General features: G+C 42.3%; 1 non-coding gene across 1 annotated transcript; it reads left to right on the top strand.

Annotated features, from left to right (window-relative positions):
* Positions 1-1,390: 1,390 nt before the first annotated feature.
* LOC118483424 lies at positions 1,391-1,497 on the top strand. Its single transcript, XR_004870712.1, has one exon. It is a non-coding gene; the product is annotated as a small nucleolar RNA R71 (small nucleolar RNA).
* The last annotated feature ends 2,091 nt before the right edge of the window (positions 1,498-3,588 follow it).

Raw genomic sequence — 3,588 nt, forward strand, 5'->3', positions numbered from 1 at the left:
GACAAATTCGCCGACTTTAACTAATAGATTTTCAGCGACACTTTGTGGATGTTTGACGGACCTATCGGCGAGTTGTATGCTCATTTTTGTAGGGCTCGTTTTTCTTAGGCCGAGTCCGTCGAACATTGATGCGGGCATGAGGTTGATGCTAGCCCCGAGGTCGGCTAGTGCATTGCGAATGGGAGATTCCCCAATCGAACAAGGGATGGTGAAGCTTCCAGGATCGATCTTCTTTTGCGGGAGTTTGTTGAGTAGTAAGGCGAAGCATTCTTCGCTTAAATTAACTAATTGCAATGATTCAGTTTTCCTTTTATGAGTGAGGAAGTCCCTCATAAATTTCGAATATTTAGGCATTTGGGTTAGGACCTCAACAAATGGAATATTAACATGCAATTGTTTTAGTAAATTTACAAACTTTGTGAATTGCTCGTCGGGCTTTTGGCGAATTAACTGACCGGGGTACGGTACCGGAGGATTCTTGGTGGGCTCTTGATTTGGTGGAGGAGCCATCTCTTGTTGGGGTGTCTTTGGAGTTGTGGTTTGGCTAGATCGGCTCTTTTCAGTTGGAGGTAATGGAGCCTCCTCGGGGCCCACGGTACGGTTTCTCAATGTGATGAGATGTACTTGTGCCTTTGGGTTGGTTTCGGTATTGCTTGGTAACGCGCCTTGTGGTCTCTCGGAGAAATTTTGAGCTAGTTTATTTATTTGTTTTTCAATGTTTTGAATACTAGCTTGTTGATTTCTAAAGTTCGATTCCAGTTGTTGAAATCGATCCGAGTTTTTCTTTTCGGTATCGGAGATGAGGCGAGATACGGTATCTTCAAGCCTCTCTCGTCCCCCTTGTTGTTGTTGAGAGAAATTTTGTGACTCGTTTCTTGGTTGTTGAAAGTTTGTTCGTTGGTTTAGATTTTGTTGGTTACTACTATTGCCAGGTTCTCTCCAACCAAGGTTAGGATGGTTACGCCATCCTTGGTTGTAGGTACCCGTTGGAGGACCCGACGACCTAGGTCTATTATCAATGTAGTTTACCGTTTCTGTTTGATTATCCATTTCTTTCATACAACTCCAAATTTCATGTGGTCCAGCACACCCTTCACAAGCCATAACCGAGGCCCTTTTTGCCATTTCTAACTTTTTGATTTTTGAAGAAAGGGCCTCGATTTAGGCTTGTAAAGAGGTGCTTTCGTCAACCTTATGGGCGCCCGGGGCAATAGATTTTGTGCCTCGGGGAATGTGCCACTGAAAATTGGTTTGAGCAATTTCCTCAATTTGATTGTAAATTTCATTTGGGTGATGATTACCTAAGAGTCCCCCGGAGCTAGAGTCAAGTGTTTGTCTTGTGTGTGGCAATAACCCATTGTAAAAAGTGGATACTTGTTGCCACACCGCAAGACCATGATGAGGACAATTTCTTAGTAGCTCCTTGAACCTTTCCCAAGTTTCATATAAGGATTCCCCGTCCTCTTGTGAATATGTGTTAATTTCAGTCATTAATTTAGCCGTTTTAGCAGGAGGGAAATACTTATATAAAAACTTTTGGGCTAGGTCATCCCAGGTGTTTACCGAGCCAACTGGGAGGGTATTAAGCCAAGCCTTAGCTCGGTATTTTAGTGAAAATGGAAACATTCGAAGGCGGATGGCGTCATTTGATGCTCCATTGATCCGAAAAGTATCACATATTTCAAGGAAGTTAGTAATATGTAAATGGGGATCTTCTTCCGTAAGCCCATGTAAGGTTGCGGAGTTTTGGAGCATTTGTATCAAATGCGGCTGAAGTTTGAAGTTGTTGGCCTCGACATTCGGTGCATTGATAGTGGCGCCGAGATTACCTACGGTGGGACGTAGGTAATCCATGAGGGTACGTTGGTCTGCCATTGGAAGTGGGTCCCCCTAAACTATCTCTTGGTTTTTAGCTTTGAGTCTTTTTCTTAGAAAGCGTTCGGTTCGTCTAGAGGTTCTTTTTTGTCTCTACTAGAACTGGAGCTCATACACTGCGTGGGAAGTTCAGATGTGGCGCCTGGGTTCCAAGTCCTGCAATAAAAACAAAAAAGAATGTTGGTCAGAAGTTTCACCACGGCCCCGTGCTCAGATGAACACGGCCCGTGGTCGGAGATACAGTGATTGTTTTCCGGATCCCTGTTACTGGGGAGCTCGACACGACCCCGTGTTGCACCGACACGGCCCCGTGCTCAACTCTCTGTAACTCGGAAAATAAAAAACTGCCAGTAGAGACATAAAAGAACTTGATGTGTGTGTGGTGTTATATATATTTTATGTATATTTTAAGCTCTTTTTACACTTTAGTTAACTTTTAAATTTATAAAACACGATATTTTACTAACACTAAACACACATATGGGCAAGTGCACCCATCGTGAGCGTAGTATAGTGTTGGTAAGATACCGAGGTCGTCCAAGGACACAAGAGCTTTTAGTACCGGTTTATCCTCAACGTCTAATCAAATCAAAAATTTAGAAAAAGGTTTAAACATGAAAATAAAAACTAAAAATGCTGAAAATAAAATTAAAAATAAAAACAGATAGACAAGATGAATCACTTGGACCCGACTCGCCTTTAGTGTAGTCTTTGATTATTTCTGCATTTTTGCACTTTTTAAGAGATTATCTTAGTTATAGTAGTAGGCCCCTCTTTTGCAGGTGACGTTACCCTCCACCCAGTAGTTTGAGTCATCAAGGATATAAAATCCTAAAGGGTTGGATTACTGAAAGATAATTAATTAAGTAATTAATGCGTAATGTGGTAGGCCCCTCTTTTGAAGGTGACGTTACCCTTGGCTAAGTAGTTTGAGTCAGCAGGGATACAATCCTAAGTAGCCAGGTTAATTTTTAATAGTAGTTTACATATGAGTTCTTAAAGAAATTCGAACCCCCGCCATCCAATACCAGTGGGTATTGAAGGAGGTCCTACTAAGCTTGACCCAGATCCTTGCAGGATCTATACACTTAACAAGGCAAGACTCTTACCAAACCATTCCCTTAACCCCCGACCAGGTAGCCAATATATCTCCATATAGACCGTGGAGATATGAATGATGTAAATCTTTTATTTTATATAGACAGTAAAATAACGTCAAGACACCACCGACAAATGATAAGGAAGTTTCACCTTCAACATAAGAAACTAGTTATTAAAGTCATTAATACAAACCAAATAAAAAGTGCAAAAAGATTAAAAAAAAGTATTACACTAAATGCTTGTCTTCACCAAGTGATGTAAGAGACTTAGGTAAACATGGCCTTTGATTGTCAAGAACTCTTACTATCAATCTTGGATCCCGAGACTACTACACACACTCTATGATGGATGATGGATGATGGTGGTGGATGTGGGTTGTGATGGTGGTGGTGGGTGGGTGAAGTGTGAGAGAGGTGGTTTGTCAATGGATGCCTTTGAAGTGAACCAAGCACCTCTATTTATAGCCTGCACAGAAGCCCGAACACGGCCCCGTGTCCATTGGGCACGGCCCCGTGTCCATCCATCTTCTCTTTCTTCACTAAATGTAGTTTGTCTCCATTAGTTGACCACGCCCCCGTGTCCGCTGGGCATGACCCCGTGTGCAGAAGCGTA

The sequence above is a fragment of the Helianthus annuus genome, chromosome 10, assembly GCF_002127325.2.
Source record: "Helianthus annuus cultivar XRQ/B chromosome 10, HanXRQr2.0-SUNRISE, whole genome shotgun sequence".
NCBI lineage: Eukaryota > Viridiplantae > Streptophyta > Magnoliopsida > Asterales > Asteraceae > Helianthus > Helianthus annuus.